Here is a 16,999-nt window from a genome sequence, read left to right on the forward strand (position 1 = left end):
CCAGATGTTCTTTTTTGTGGACCTAATTTTACACCAAAGGTCCTAGACATCTTGTTCAGATACATGCCATCATGTTTTATGTCAAATACCAACAGATAAAAAAAGGTAAAACTGACTTGCTCAGTTAGAAATATTATAATGGGTCATGGCTAGATCTTCCATCACCACATTGATTCAAAACAAACATCAAAATCAACAAAAACTGGTCACTGAACACAAAATCAAGATTCTGCCATAACCATCCCAATTCCCTGACCTGAATCCTATGGAAAATGAGTGGGATAAACTGAAGAAGGGTGAGCACCAGCATTTGATGGATCTGGAGAAATTCTGTATGGAGGAATAGTCTAAAATCACTTGCCATATATTCTCAAACCTCATCAGGCATGAAGGGGGGAAAAAAAAATCAGAGCTGTTTTTCATGCAAATGGAAGTTGCAGAAAGTTTTGAATACAAAGGTGCCAATAATTATGGCCACGGTGTATTAGAGAAAAACATTTATTTCATAATATTATATTCCCCCCACTTAAAATTGTTTATTTTTAATGAAATGTTTGAATTTTGCAGATTTTTTGACTGAAAGATCAACAGGAGAAACAACGCAGATTTATTTTTACAGCCTTCTTTGCCCATATTTACCAAGGGTGCCAATAATTTTGTCCATGACTGTACATTTATAAAAAATTACCATGTTCAAAAGTTTACTTATGCTTGATTCTTAATACTGTGTTGTTACCTGAATGATCCACAGCTGTGATTTTTTTTTTTTTTTTTTTTTTTTTTTTGCTGTTCTTGAGAAAAATCCTTCAGGTCCCACAAATTCTTTGGTTTTTCAGCATTTTTGTATATTTGAACCCTTTCCAACAATGACTGTATGATTTTGAGATCCATCTTTTCACACCGAGGACAACCGAAGGACTCATATGCAACTATTAAAGAATGTTCAAGAAGGAAAAAACTATGCATTTCATATTATTGGTCGTAATGCATCAAATTTATCTTCAGCAAGGGTAATACCTGTAATACCTCCTGTAATGTTATTATAGAAACATAATAATATTTCTTTTGGTCACAAAAGGATCTAGTAATTTCAGAATTTCAGTCTGTTCCTCATGCTCTTAATCAAATATTTTATGCAAATCAAATCAAACAAGGCATAAGAATTTTCCATTCCTTTAAATGTTTTAGATATTTAATTAATAGATATTAGATATTTTATACTGTGACACTCATAAAGATAAGTATTTTCGTTAGCCATTACTCCAGTCTTCAGTGTCACATGATCTTTCAGAAATCATTTTAATATGCTGATTTATTGCTTTTATCATCAATGTTGGAAACAGTTGTGCTATTTTTTGTAACCTGTGATACTTTATTAAAAATAGAATTTTTAAACAATATAAGTCTTTGCTCTGACTTTAATTAGTAAAAGTATTCAAAAAAAAAAAAATGCCCACAAACTTTTAAAAAGTAGTTGACATTGTTACAAAAGATTTTAAATAAATGCTGTTCTTTTTAACTTTTTAATTATTAAAGAACCCTGAAAAAAGTATCACATGTTGCAACTAAATATTAAGCAGCACAACTGTGTTCAATTCAACGTTGATAATAAATCATATTAGCATATTAGAATGATTTCTGAAGGATTCTAATGTTATAAGTAGGGGTGGGCATAGATTAATTTTTTTAATCTAGATTAATCTAGATTAAATCTTGAAATTAATCTAGATTAATCTAGATTAAAATGGCTAATTTAAATTCTGCTGAAGGCATTCAGAATATGTGTGCTACCCAAATAATGACTAAAAGTAAGTCTTTGAGAACGGGTTTCTCAAGCCAGGTGGCGCATTAGACCAGGCGCTCATCTCCTGTTTCCAAAATGCATTACAAACTGCTTGACAATTGCATTTACAACATAATTAACTATACAAACTTGTGTAACCAAGTACTTCTGCGCAAAAGGCTGTACGACGTGCGCGTTCCCGTAAAATACACAGGCGCGCGGGTATGGATAGCCTATCTGCGTGCATAGTCTTCCAATAAACTGCGTTGCTTTTAGAAGCGTCAATTCAGTTGTTGCATATAGTTTAATGTCTTTATTTCGGGATTATCAAAGTAAATTATAACTCAAACTTGAGATTTTACTGGGCCACAGCAGATTTTCACTGGGGCACGTGCCCCAGTAAAAAGGGTCTAGCAACGCACGCACCTGCCCTGAAGCGGCTTCATAACTGCATCCATGTCTGTGCGTCTCATTTGATGTGGTAGTTTCACAGAAGTTGAAGACTTGTTCTCGCCCCCTACAGTGCAATTCAGCTAGATATACGTCATCCGCGCTAAAATATCAAGGTGAAAGTCATCATATCTTGCGTAGTTTAGACCCAGCTCCCAACCCAACTTTGAGAATAGATTAACGGCGATATTTTTTTTATCGCGCGATATGAGTCTCACGTTAACGCAGCACGTTAACGCCGATAGCGGCCCACCACTAGTTATAAGTCATGATGCTGAAACATCAGCTTTGCATCACAGGAATAAATGACATCTTAAAATATATTTATATAGAAAACAGTTATTTTACATTGTAATGATATTTCACAATATTACTGTTTTTTTTTCAGGATTTTGAACAAATTTATGCTGCCTTTAAAAAAAACATTACAAATCTTACTAATCCCAACCTTTTGAACAGCAGTGTAATATTCATGTAAAATGTAAATATAACATTTAAGTTGTTACTAAGCTTTTTAACACATACAGTTTGATTACTTTTGAAACGCTTAATAATAATTCTATTTAAACATGTAAGATAACATCGAATTGGGTTATACTGGTATTGTTGAAAAGACGTGTATACATGCAGGTCAGCGCAACACCTACAGTAAAAGCGGAACAAAAAACAATTAGACAATGGTGAACGTGAAATTATAATTCAGTCCCATTCATGCATCCATAAGATCGCTAAAGAGATATACATCCTACACAATGGACAGACCTTTAGGAGAGGAGAAATGGTTGTTACACACCCAAGGTGTTTACACCAGCTGATTGGTGTTACTAGCTCTGGCAGGTTTAGACCATCATCATCCTGTATTGTCGAAAGAAAAGCCTGCAGAACTAATTTCCATGTGTTTCTCCGGGTTTTGTCCTGTTAGTATAATGGACATCAAGGGAACGAGAAGAACAGATGTGGCTCATTCAGCTTGGCATCTGCCTTTGCCAGCTTTACAGTAATCTCATTCTTGAGAACCTCAAGGTGACCACACCAGCCAGGAAGAGAGGGAACAATTCATACAGGATATACAATTCTATTTAAAGGCAAACAAGCACCTCAGGTTTGCTCCTTATCGTCAGTGAAGTCCAGGACTAAATTAACCTGGCTTCAAGGAGCAATCTGCAGTTGCTTTAAATGCATAGAAAATCTAAGCACAGCCATATAAACATGTATACTCCTACACACACAACCAAGGCTCCAGACCTCAGCAGCATTTTGCGAGCATTTTGTCCTGCCAGTGCAACTAAATTGTCCCCTTCTAAAAATTTCATGCAAGGCATCACGAAAATAAAACAAGCTAAATTTAAAAGCAAGAACTACCAGTGGTCTTTAAATCCTGGAACTTCATAATTGATATTATTTTTTTGCCCCGTAAAAATCAGTTCTGTCCAAATATTCTCTGATTGTAGAAAAACAATCTTGCCTTCAGATATTCTAAGAGCCTAAAGAAAAGAAAACAATGTCTGGTTAAGGAATATCAACTCAGTCCCACTGTCAGAATATTTTAACACTACATTAATCAGCTCTATAAAAAGCAATAAATAAGTTAAGTGATAATTATGTTTTTACAGATTTTATATTGTCAATATAAGTACATTTATAATGTATCCCAACTAAACATCAATGGTTTATTGTTAAGGCTGTGTTACTATAGGACAATAATTTCACTTATTAGTCACCATTACCATTTTTCATGCTAAAGTTTCCCCACTAGTGCTACAAAATCCGGTTTTACCATCTCCAGTACTTGGTGTAACCAGTGTCACCGCTTGCGTCTGTTAGTCTCGAGCCCTTCCATGAATAATTCAGAGATTTTACAGTATCAGCTTACGCAAGTCTAAATCTCTCAACAACAAATCCCTCGAATGCACACATTGAGATTAAACAACAGTGTTTAGATTAAACACAACAGATTGGTAGCAGTGAATTAGGGATTAGAACACCAGATCTATTGTATCAGCCAATTACTGCCAACAGAAATCAGATTGCAGAAGCTTCTGGCTTTGTTATTCAAATGAAATATGCATAATGGCTAGCTCAAAGAAATGTGCCCTGAATCACACAATAGGCTTAAAATAAAACACTAATTTTAGAAACTTTTTTAAAACTTTTTATTTGCATAACTTCTAATAAGGGCACTATGAAACAGAAATACACTCTGGCCAGCTCTCTGTAAATGTTGGGGCCTGTGATTTCTGCAATGCGGAAAATGTGGATGGAATCATGGAATCCAGTCATAAAAAGAAGAATTTACATTATAACGTGAAATGTTACGAAATTTGCCAAATTTTGGATGAATATCTCAAAAATAAATGTTCTATATATGTTGTGTGTCTCTGTGTGAATGAATAATGAAGACACGCAGTTTCATTTAAGTTTGTGTGTTTTCACCCTATGCCACCTCAATATGAGCACATGAACAGAATCTGTAGTCACTTCATGAGCATTTCATTTCTTTTGAGAAAAACTATCGTCATATTGTATACAGACAGAAACTTTCACATTAACCCATCAAAATACTCTGACAGAAATTATAGTACTACTACTAGAAAAAAAAACATTATTTTAAAAGGAATATTTATCAAAATAATTATTTACCGGAATTTATTTAACAAAATGTAATATAAAAAAAGTAAATACACACAGTATTTCTGTGGGGGAAAAAATAAAATAAAATAATATTTAATTATTTTTATATAAAGTCAATTAATTAGAGATTATTTTAAAATTGAATTAAACCATTAAAATGAAATCCAGAAAAGGTATTAAATTAAATCCAGAAACATTGGTAATAAATAAATAATAAAAAACAATAAATAAATAAATAATAAAACTGTTACATTTTTAATAAATTGCTGTTAAATATTGTAAGTTTCAGGATTTCAATTAATTATACATACTTTTTGATTAACACAAATCCATTTAAACATTAAAACAAACTCTAGAAAAATTAAAATGATTTAAAATAAATAAATAAATAAAATAAAATTTGGGGGGAAAAATTAATTAGATTTCATAGGGGCCTATAAATGCAATGCACAAAATAATTACCTAAAAAACTATATAAACTAAAAGCATTAAAACCTATCTAAAAAATATCTGAAAAGTTGGGTGTGAGACAAATAATTAAGTTGACATTTTAAGTTAATTATTTTAAAATATTTTTGCATTTTACTTAAATGGTGGATAAATAAAAATGACTTTTAAATTGATTTTTATAATTTTAATAGTAATAGTATAATATAATATGTGACTCTAGACCACAAAACCAGTCATAAGGGTCAATTATTCAAATGAAAGCTGAATAAATAAGATTTCCAATGATGTATGGTTTGTTGGGACAGGACAATATTTGGTAGAGATACAACTATTTGAATAATTTTAAATCTGAAAAACAAAAAAATCTAAATATTGAGAAAATCGCCTTTAAAGTTGTACAAATGAAGATCTTAGTAATGCATTTTACTAGTCAAAAATTAAGTTTTTATATATTTATGGTAGGAAGTTTACAAAATACCTTCATGGAACATGATGTTTACTAATGATTTTTGGCATAAAAGAAAAATCAGTAATTTTGACCCATACAATGTATTTTTGACTGTTGCTACAAACTTACCCGTGCTACCCAAGTCTGGTTTTGTGGTCCAGGGTCACATATTATTCAATTAAAAAAGGCATATATTCCATGTAGCCTCTAAATAGCATGAGATCATAAAAATGACATATATAAATCAAGTATATACAAGAATGATCCATTAACCCCTTGAAGTACTACTTGCAGTTAATAACAGATTTAAAGTGTGAACAGCAAAGTACAGCATGTCTCACTGCCTATTGCTTAACACCTAAAAGCCATCAATCCTTTTTCAAAAGAAAATTAACAAAAAAATTAGTAAAATATCAGTTTTTATAAAGAACTGCAGACACATTACATCACGGTTACGTCACAGTTTCTTTCTCTCTCTCTGGATTGTCTATGCATTGAGTGCGGCCCCCTCCTGAGCAGTATGAACTGATCCTGTGATTATTCTCTGAGAGACTAATCCTCTGAGGCCCCTGCCGTCCCCCTCCCCTCTTCAGACGCACTCCACTGGACACACAATTCTCAACTACTCAGCCCCAAAACTGTGAAAACTTGTCTCAACAAAAGACACAGAGGAATCCTCCCCAAAAACTCCCACCCCCACAAGGAAAAAAAGGAAAAACCACCCGTCCTCAGTCTCCCCAGCATCTCCCGTCACACCTCAGGAAGCAAAGGAGCGGAAAGCAGTCGCGTCCCAGGAATCCCGCTCAATATCCTCGGATTAGGGGCCAGGCCCCTCTCTGTGCCCTTCTCCTGGAGCCCTAACAGTCTCCGAACCCCACAAGGAAAAGACAATCAAATAAACCAAAGTTTAATCCTTTATGAGCTCATCGTCTTTAACTCCCCCTGCCAAGCCAGTCCAAAAGAGCCGAAACGAGAAAAGAAAGCGCGAAGATGTGCTTAAAAAGACACACTGCTAAATACTCAACTGTCTCTATTGGCAAGAGAAGCAAGATGCTAAGAGTCTTCTGGTGGTTTTTAAGACAAAAATGTCTCCCAAAAGACATGTTTACCTTGTTTGAATCCATGCAGCATCCTTACGGCAGAGAGCGGCAGCGCAAGAAATGCGTTAAGTTCATTTGCACATTTAAATGTGAGAAGTAATCACATGCCATTCAAAGCACTCAGGTTGTTTCTGCCATTGTTTCGCACTGCTTTTACAAAACAATAAGCTAAATCATCACACCTGGAAGTTATTCTTAGAGAAAACAAATATGCAAATGAAAAACCAAAGCAAGAAGTCACCTGGAATGAAAACACTACAACTTTGGAATTCTTGGAATTGCAGGAATTCTGAAAAAAAAAAAAAGTCCTGTAATTTTGTATGTGCAAATCCCAAAAAGTGAACTCTACACTGATAAAGACAAGTGTCTTGAGAATGCGCTCAAACAATGGCTGCCATTATTGTCAATCTTTTTGTGCAGTTTCTATTTTTACCTCTCTCCAGGGAATTGTATTTAGACTGCCGGATCTCAGAGTGGCAGAAAAACCAGCATGGCTGGAGCTGTTTATCTAGCGGAGGGGCAGATGAACAGACTGTGAAGGGCTTGTTCGGCAGTCCCAGAGGACTGCTGGGTAACGGCGGGCTCTCCTGTGGGAGAGAGTATTTCTGTGTGCGTGGCCTGGTGAAGGTTACAAGCTCTCCCTTGTTAGCCCTGCTGGGTTTTGAAGGCCTTGTCTTCAGCTTTGGGGCTCCTCCATCGTATGGCTGATTCCTGCATGTACAGCCAGCTGTGAAAATACAAGCGCCACCCATGTTGAGCAGAGAGAGCTGATTCTTCCACTACTGACACCCTCCCCTGTGACTGAATGTTTCAGAAGCCATCTGTTGGAGCTGTGAGCGCACAAGCAAAAATTCTGACTAACGCTGAATTTATGGCCATGACCCAACACAACACGTTTTTTTGGTCATGCTGCATGTGCCGTGAACAAAACATTTGTGAAAAGCCTCAAAAGAACTTGCAATACACATCTTAAAGGGACAGTTTACTCAAAAATGAAAATTCTTTGCTCAAGCTCATGTAGATCCAAAACCACAAGTCTGTTCATCTTCGGAACACAAATTAAGATATTTTTTATTAAATCTGAGAGTATTCTGACCCTGCATAGATAGCAATTCAACTGACATGTTCAATGCTAAGAAGGCAGTAAGGACATCAATAAAATAATCAATGTGACATCAGTGGTATAACCGTAATTTGATAAAACTACAAGAAATCTTTTATGCATATGTGGTACTCTCGTGAAAGAGTATCACAATGCAATTCAAAGAGAAGAAATTGTTGAATAAAGTCGTTATTTTTTGTTTTTGTTTTTTGCACACAAAAAGCATTCTCGTAGCTTTATAAAATAAGTTTGAACCACTGATGTCACATGGACTATTTTGTCGATTTCCTTACTACCTTTCTGGGCCTTGAACATTAGGGTTGTGCCGATAGACGATAGTATCGTGTATCGACGATAGGCAGAGATATCGCCTCTTGCGGATGCCTTTGACGATAGCAAGACGATTATTATTATTATCCATCAAAAAGGCGCCTCTGTAGCGATGCAGCGCGGAGAGTCGGTTCTAGGATGCTTCAGAAACTTGCCGCCGTATAAAGACACGCATAGAGCGGCCGCGTCGCCGTAACGCACAGCAAACGTGAGCAGTGAAAATGGGTAAGAGATTTATTCATCATGCAGTGTAGATAGATTAACTGAGTGCAACTCGCATTAGACTAGGCTACACTAGTTAGTGATGAAGTTCTTTGATAATGTAAATGTTCTTTGCTTGTTATTTGTAGCTGCTTTTGAGGAAATGTAAGCATTATGTTATCCAGCACTGCACAGTCATTAGGATAACAGGAAGTAAAATATGGTTTAGGCTGAACTAAATACATATTTCAGAATCCGTATGTATATAGTAAACATAAACATTCACCAATTGCCATGCGTTAAAATCTATGGCGCTAAACATATGCACGTGAATTACACGCGCATCGCTTTTCCACATTCTAAATGAACTGAACTACAACATGAACTGATAACAACGATCAGACATACAGTGGTAACATCGCAATATGACGGGTAAAGAAAGATTCATTCATTTACATTCATGCATGCACATTTTCCACTCACTGAAGATAGCAGATAGCAGAGAATGAAACCGAAAGTAAACTTGAACCTCTCTGGCAGAATTACCGTCAGCTCTCTGTACACGCACAATTAAAGCACATGCCCAATTACAAAACGAATAAGGAATTTAGTACATAGATAATTAAATAAATTAGCACAATAGTATCGTGTATCGGCGATCTCTCAGGCTGACGACTGGGCGATATGAAAATTGAGCATATCGCCCAACACTACTGAACGTGGTAGCTGCATTGCTGTCTATGCAGGTTCAGAAAGCTCTCGGATTTCAAATACATCATAATTTGCATTCCAAAGATAAATTAAAGATCTCACAAGTTTGGAACGCCTTTAAAGTCAATCTTAATGGGTGTTCACAACTGTTCACGCAACAATAACGTGGCATATTATATTAGTTATTTCGAGGTACATAAAATAACAAGTGAAATATGAAAAATTACCACTGGTTAAAAGTGGGCATTGTATACCAAAATCTAGAACTGATTATAGACAGTAAACACTGGGTAATAAATACCAGATTTTTATGACTTTAACATACCATAGCTCCAAAAATATTTAGACACTTCAGCCACAAAAAAATTTAATAATTACTAGTAGTACTAGTAGCAGCATTATTATAAATGTCTTTACATATTAACATTTTAAAACAAGTGGCATTTATTTAAAAGAAAGCGTACATTTAAATTAAAATGTTTTACAAAATAGTTATGTTTTAGGCACTTTCTGGTTGCCAAATTTTGTGAAAGAGCTTTTATAGTTAGCATAATTCCTCAAAAGTTTGGGGTCTGTAAGATGTTTCATGTTTTTAAAAGAAGGCTGCATTTATCTCATCGAAAAACAGTCAAACTGTCAATTTTATTACCAAAAAATAAATAAAATGTTCCTGTGATGGCAAAGTTTTTTAGCATTTTATTTTCAGACATCTGTCTAATATGCTGTTTTGTGCTCAAGAAACATTATTATTATCATCATCAATACTTGTAGTTGTGCGGCTTATTAATTTAAGCAAACAGTGATACAAACAGTGAGGAATTCAAAAGAACAGCATTAATTAATTTAAGAACAGCAAATTAATTTGTCTCAGCTGAATAAAAGTACTCACTTCTTCAAAAAATTTGAATTTGATGTGTAAAATTAATTTAAAAAGTCATAATTTGTTTGCTCATGTCCCTCGAATTTATATTTTTAATATAATGAACTAAATGTAAACGTTTTAAGTGTGTTTTACTTAAGTGTCTGAATACTTTTGGTCCTACTGTAAGTTATAAACATTCAGTACCAGCTGCCTACTCAGGAAGTCTGCGCAATCTTCCGTCATTTTGTCTGGAACAAGGCTTTGGCTATATTCAGATCTTTTGAGGATCCCACCTTGCTGTTTAATTAAAGCTTTTCTCAGCCACCCTGTAATCTCCGTTCAGCCACATCACCTGCACACATTGTTTAGACTTATGGGCGAGCATCCTGTTTGTGAACATTAGTTTGCTTCTGTGCATCCTGGTGCAGAGGATTTGTGGGATACAACAAACAATAAGCTGAAAACAATTTTCTGAAGAAAAATGCGAGTGGCGCTTACTAGTGCAAAAGCCGCCGAAACCATGTTTGGGTTTTGTGGGTGGCTGCCCTAACATTTGCTATGAGGTTGCGAAGGTGTTCTAAGTGGATTTACCATGTTGCTCTGGAGTTCTGGGTGGTTTCTAAGTTAATTGCTTACTGGTGCAAGTCAAAAGAGTCCACCTACACATCTCTATGATATTCTGATCCCTTGTTGGGTCTAGAATTTTGGCTATTTTATTAAATACCAGGCAAAAAAGGTACAAGTCACATGATTTGAGGTTTATTATTTTGAGTTAGGATTTGAGTAGGAGTAATAGTAATGGTGATGCTTGCCTTAACAAGCACAACTAATGAAAAGCATTGGAGGGAATGCGTCTGACAGAGTAAAATGGTAGAAGCCAAGACTCATTAAGTCATTGTTCATAAATCCACTCATGCAAAATAATTCTTGGAGTCATGTATGTAAATCTGACCACAGGGAATAAGGGACCTCGTCTCCCGCTGGCCAGACTGATAATAAAGAGGGAGAGGCAGCAGAGAGAGAAATTAGGGTTTCAGCAGTGCGGTTCATAGCTGGCCCCGAGGAGATGGAGGAAGTCCCACTCCCCCGGGTGGACACATGGGCCTCTATGGAGAGCTGGACTACAAGCTCAGTGAGGGACAAGACATATAGTGAATCAGAAGAGCATGAAATACAATTCAATAGTACTCCACACAGGTGTAATGTGATGTTTTTAAATTGAACTGAAGAGGTTTATTGGCAGATAGATCAGGGAGAAGGATGTGAGTTACGTTTTTCTCATCTTCTTTCATTTAGCAAGGGTCTCTCTAAAAGGGAAAATTCTCATTCCCTGTGAGCACTGCTTTCTCCTCTTTTTTCATACTTTTTTAACAGAATAGTTCATCCAAAAATGAAAAAATCTCATTGTTTATGCACATTATACTTTCTGTGGCACATAAAATGTCAATATGGGAAAATTATCAGAACTGAGACTTCTTTGTGCATGTATCTGAAGTGGATGATGCAAGTTTCTTCTAAAGTGTCCTTGAGTTTAAGGAAAGGCAATATAAAAATCAAACAAAATATATTATTATCATAATTATCACTGGGAGTCTGAATGATTTGGTTGTAACACTACTGCTACTGCTACTGCTACTACTACCACTACTACTTTATAAATAAATAAATGAATAAGTAAATTAATTCTTTTGAATTTTGATGCATTAAATGAGTTACTTCAGTTTATAAACCACTCTAAATTATACAAAGACTCGATCCTGCTACAACAAGCTAAGCTTGTACTTTTGGTGCCTTACAGTCCAAGCAAGGCTGTCACTAATGATTATTTTGGTAATTGAGTAATCTGTCAATATTCTGACAATTAAGTAAGTAATTGGATAATTATAATTATTTTTGGAGTAATAAAAATACACAATAAGTGAACAATAGTGTTTAAAATGCCTTAAAATACATATATAATAGCAATGAAGCAATAATAATTAGTTTAAATAAAGTATCAAAAAGCAAGTAATCACACGGTTTTACAGAACAAAACTGTTAAAATACATAATGTTTTGTAAACAATAGAGCTAATTTATATTATTCATTATAACAAATAAAATTTCCACTTCACTCCATCATCTAATCCTTGGTTAATATTGACACAACTACATTTAATTCAAATGTCCACTTAATCTTTAATATTTGGCCATTTCTTTATGATAGAAAAGCTATAGCCACTGTCATTTCTTGAATATGTGGACATCAAAACTTTTATTTTAAAAATCGTGATGAACAGTTGATGTATTCTCCTGTGTTTGCTTGTTTATCAATGATTTACCTTACAAATCTTATGAAATGGCAGATGTATAATCTAAGATGAGTAATAAACCCAAATTCACAGCAAGTTTGACACTTTCCACATATGTAAATTATAACAGTTTGTGTGGATCAGCATTTACTGTGGACGGATGAATAAATTAAAGAATTCAAGCACATATCGCATACATGGCATATATTAATTTAATTGATATGTAGTGTTTGTGAAATAGCTTCAAAATAGCTTTATGCTTTTTGTTTTTTAAATGGCTTTAATATGTGGAATGTGCCACTTCCAGTCTTTTGCGAATTACTTGACACAGGCAAATGAAATTGCCATGATTTTTTTTTTTAATCAAATACTTGAATAAAATCAAGGAATCGTTGTAGCCTTAAGTCCAAGTCTTAAAGGAGAAGTTCACTTCCAGAGCAAATTTTTTTGAGCAGAACATTTCAGGAATAATCTCCATACAGTGGAGTTCAATGGTGCCCATGAGTTTGAACTTTCAAAATGCAGTTTAAATGCAGCTTTAAAGTCTCTAAACAATCCCAGGTGAGGAAGAAGGGTCTTAGCTAGCAAAATGATCAACTCATTTCTTATAAAAAAAAAAAAAAAAAAAGACAATTTATAAATTTTTAACCTCAAACTCGCCTTGCGCATTCACTTTGTAAACACTGGGTCGGTACTTCTGCAGCAATGTAGGACTATTTTAAAGTTGGAAGAGAAAATGAAATGGGAGTTTTTTGACATACCCTAACTGTCTTGAACCAGAATACACACAGTTTAGACAGAGCTAGACAAGATTTGAGCATTTGAGGTTAAAAAGTATATAAATTGTAATTTTTTTTTTTTTTTTTTTTTTTTTTTTTTTAGAAAATTGCTAGATAAGACCCTTCTTCCTCAGCTGGGATTGTTTACAGCCCTTTCAAGCTACATTTAAACTGCATTTTGGAAGTTCAAACTCGGGGGCACCACTGAAGTCCACTATATTGAGAAAAATCCTGAAATGTTTGACTCAAAAAACGATTTCTTTACAACTGAAGAAAAAAGACATGAACATCTTGGACGACAAGGGGGTGAGCAAATTATCTGTACATTTTTGTTTTGGAAGTGAACTTCTCATTTAAAATTCACTTTCATTATATGAAAAACAGTAGCCCAAATGTTCTTCAAATTTACCTTTTGTTACACAGAAGAAATCATTCACTTTGGAACAACATGAGGGTGAGTAAAGTTTCAGTTTTTAAGCGACCTATTTCTTTGACTGAGTAGCCACAGAAGCTTTTACTCCAACTTTACCAAAAGAAACCTGTCCACAGAAGTCTTTATCTGCAGAAGGTGGTTTTAATAGCTGCTAAAGGTGGGCTGCCAGTCTTTCTTGACCCAAATCCACAAACTCTCTAAGCTATACAGAACGAAAAAGAGAAAAAAAAAAAAGAAAGTGAGGGAGAAGATGAAAGCGTGCAAGCTGGAGAGTAGGCTCGGGTTAGAGGAAAAGAGACAGACGTGATCTTTCATGGCAGACGGTTGAACCTTCCCTCTCGGCAGAGTTTAGCAGAGGACCTGGCACTCCGCGATAGGCAGTTTTCAGTCCTGGCTCTTTTCTCATCCACCCATTTGATTCATTATTATACCACCTTGACACATTGGCAAGAGTCCGGCGCCGACTGAAACAGAGCCACACTAACGGGAAGGAGGGCCATCTTCATTTACAGAAAATCTGCCTGACAGGAACATACGCATTCAGGATTCCTCACACAAGCCTTTCAATGCTTAAACAAAAGCAAGAATTTCTTAAAAATTGTGATGTGAATTGAAAAGACAAAGCAACTTACAAATGAGGAATACTACTACATGAGTGACTACAAATCTGGACAACCTGTTTAGGCTGAATTTAGATCTATATATTCAGTATATAAAAAGCCAAAGCAAGAAACATTCAAATGCTGTGCCTGTCACATTCTGTATTATTTCGAAACCATCAGCTGAAGCTTTCATTCCTCAAGACGTGACATCAAAAATGTGTTCTTCTGAGAGCAGAGCACAGGGAGCGGGGCAGAGCGCCTATCAAAGCTGTTCCATCATGCATGGCAGACTCTGCTCTAATCCTATTCACATCTCATTGGTTGGCCGGCCATAGAGAGGACAAGATGAGAGCTTTGTAGGACCCCGGGCTAAAACGCTGACTGAAGATATTGCCTGCAAGGCTGGTGGACTAGGGAGAACTTCGTAATGCCCGCCGCACTCACCATATGGGGAAAAGTGATCACACTCTTTGATCTTAGCGTTGAACGCCTCAAATGTCGTCAGCGGTCCAAACTTTTAAGGCATTCAAAAGTGTACTAAGACTTACACAGCAGCCAGTGCTTGGTTGTTACTTTGCTAAAAAAAAAGAATATTAGAAACAATTATGAAAAATATTACATTATACAGTGAAGACCAAAATTATTCATACCCTTGGCAAATTCTGACTTAAAGTTACTTTTATTCAACCAGCAAGTTTTTTTTTTTTTTTTTTTACCAGAAATGACACAGGCTTCTCCCAAAAGATAATAAGACGATGTACAAGAGGCATCATTGTGGGAAAAAAAAATATTTCTCAGCTTTTATTTACATTTGAACAAAAAGTGGCATGTCCAAAATTATTCATACCCTTCGCAAACTGTCACAGTCTATGGGAAAATCCAAAGTTCTGTACCATTCCAGCCCACTTGGCCTTTACAAATGCTCATCTGGACAAAGATGACTTCTGGTCTTCTGTTTTATAATCAGATGAAACAAAAATTGAATTGTTTGGCCACAATGATGTAGCCTTCATTTGGCACAAAAAAATGAGAAGCCTTCAGCCCTAAGAAACCTAATGTTTTGGGGATGTTTTTCAGCCGGGGACCAGGGAACATAATCACAGTAAACGGCACCATGAAAAAGGAGCAATACATCAAAATTCTCAACAACAACATCAGGCAGTCTGCAGAGAAACTTGGCTTTGGGCACCAGTGGACATTTCAGCATGACAACGACCCAAAACACACAGCAAGAGTGGTGAATTGCAATGCATATTGCTAATTAAAAATAAAGTTTTGATATATTTACAGCAGAAATTTTACAAAATATCTTCATGGAACATGATAAATACTCATTATCCTAATGATTTTTGGCATAAAAGAAAAATCTATAATTTTGAACCATACAATGCATGTTTGGCTATTGCTACAAATATACCCATGCAACTTAAGACTGGTTTTGTGAAATCTAACAAATAAAAGAATCCTGGAAAAGGTAGGTTTCTGCAACAATATTACTGATAATAAAAATAAGTGCTTCTTGAGCACCAAATCAGCACATTGCAATGATTTCAGAAAGATTATGTGACACTGAAGACTGGAATATTTCCATTCCAAACCCATAAGGTATCGATCCTCTTCAGAATACAAATTAAGATATTTCTGATGAAAACTGAGAGCTTTCTGACCCTGCATAGACAGCAACACAACTACAACATTCAAGGCCCAGCAAGGAAATAAGGACATCAATATAACAGCCCATGTGACATCAGTGGTTCAACCTTAAATTTTATGAAGCTACAAGAATACTTTTTGTGTGCAAAGCTACTGTACCTCTCTGGGCCTTGATTGTGACAGTTGCATTGCTGTTTATGCAGGTTTAGAAAGCTCTTGGATTTCATCAGAAATATCATAATTTGTGTTCTGAGGAAGAAAGAAGGTCTTACAGGTTTGAAATGACATGAGGGTAAGTAATTAATGACAGTATTTTCATTTTTGGCTGAACTATCCCTTTAATGTCATAGACTTCCGACTTAACACTTTTATTGTTTCTGCAATCTAGGAATCTCTTATCGCTAATCTTGTAGATAAGGAGGTGAACACATGCTTTCATGATTACAGTATACCCTCATCTCAAAATAAACGACCACATTAAGAGCTCTCAAACGTTTTGATATTGTGTCTGGTTACATCCAAGGTACATTACTTTGAAATATGACTGTAAGATCCTGCCTCTGTTTGGTACAGTATACCAGTCATGAACCATCATGGAAAAGGAAGTGAGAAGTGAGTGAAAAGTGTCCAGGGCACTCATGTTTGATCTTTTCAGCTCTTGGATTCAGGTGGTGCGAAACCTTCGGCACCATACATGCGGGAACTTTTACGGGCCCATATCCATTAGCGGTTATTTACATTCCAGCAGGACTGCTGTAGGTGTAACTCAAGTCGGTGAGTGGTAGACACATTAAAAGCATCCCTTGGATAGGTCACCATCCAGATCTCTTCTCAGAGAGCAAGGCGGCAAGGCTGAACATACAGTGCTTTGTAGCAGGCTAACTCAGTTTTTGTTTACAAAGTTCTCTCATTTTTCTATTCTTTTCCACAGTATTGAGGGTGCAGGTACGCTCTGACAATGGGTGGAGAGGCGTATCGCTAGCCAAATTAAGCACTTCCAGTACCATGGAGTATTATATGGCAGGCTCGCGCAGCACAATATCATTATTGATTCCTCTCTAGCTCTCCAACTCCCCGTTCCCGCTTGCTGGAAAAATAACTTAATTACCGTTCTGATGAAGCTCTCCCTGTATACAGACAGACACCTCATGCAAGGGAAAACCATTTCCATGAC

At 35.8% G+C, this 16,999-nt stretch overlaps 1 protein-coding gene across 1 annotated transcript in view; it reads right to left on the minus strand.

Moving 5' to 3' along the window:
* The window catches only part of macrod2 (mono-ADP ribosylhydrolase 2), an 849,841-nt gene that overhangs the window by 729,992 nt on the left and 102,850 nt on the right, over window positions 1-16,999 (minus strand). The window lies entirely within an intron of this gene.

This window comes from Garra rufa, chromosome 2 (assembly GCF_049309525.1).
Source record: "Garra rufa chromosome 2, GarRuf1.0, whole genome shotgun sequence".
Classification (NCBI taxonomy): domain Eukaryota; kingdom Metazoa; phylum Chordata; class Actinopteri; order Cypriniformes; family Cyprinidae; genus Garra; species Garra rufa.